The sequence below is a fragment of the Cebus imitator genome, unplaced genomic scaffold (genome assembly GCF_001604975.1).
Source record: "Cebus imitator isolate Cc_AM_T3 unplaced genomic scaffold, Cebus_imitator-1.0 Scaffold546, whole genome shotgun sequence".
NCBI lineage: Eukaryota > Metazoa > Chordata > Mammalia > Primates > Cebidae > Cebus > Cebus imitator.
In genome coordinates, this window is record NW_016107861.1 from 50,880 (window position 1) to 51,518 (window position 639).

At 37.2% G+C, this 639-nt stretch overlaps 1 non-coding gene across 1 annotated transcript; it reads left to right on the forward strand.

The window, feature by feature from the left end:
• Positions 1-494: 494 nt before the first annotated feature.
• Positions 495-627, forward strand: LOC119469011. Its single transcript, XR_005197833.1, has one exon. It is a non-coding gene; the product is annotated as a U8 small nucleolar RNA (small nucleolar RNA).
• The last annotated feature ends 12 nt before the right edge of the window (positions 628-639 follow it).

The window sequence follows — 639 nt, forward strand, 5'->3', positions numbered from 1 at the left end:
CTCCTCAAAAGAGGGAAAATGAAGCTAGAAGTCAAGCTAGAGACAAGTATATCTAGTGTTCTAAGCCTGCCTTCTATTTCATTTGTGACCCGTATTAGAATCATTTATCCTGTAGTGGTAGGAAATGAAGTTTTTCGGAAAATAAACCTTACAAAAAAAAAAAAAAAAAACCCTCAAAACCCCCAAAGCTTATTGCTTTCTTTTTCATTCTAACCAAGTTTGATAGATACCATTATACCATTCCAAAAATTGACTGCATACTGCTCTGTCAAGGTTAACAAACAGAGCAGTGTTAAACATTATACAACATTTAGTCTCTTTCTAATGACATTGGGCCCTGCTTCCTAAATCTGATATCCACAGAAGATAAGCAGCAGGGGATCTAGAGGACTCAAAGCCACTGGATAAGTATGAAGCAAGTCTCCCTAGATCATCCATTAGGAAATCCTGTAGGGAAAAAGTGTAAACCTCAGTGCTATTAAAAGGTTTTGTCATCGTCTGGTGGGATAATCCTTACCTGTTCCTCCTTTGGAGGGCAGTTAGAACATGGTGATTGGAGATGCATGAAATGTGATTAATGTCTCTTTGTAATCAGGACTTCCAACATCCTGATTGCTCCTATCTGATTTAAAAAAAAAA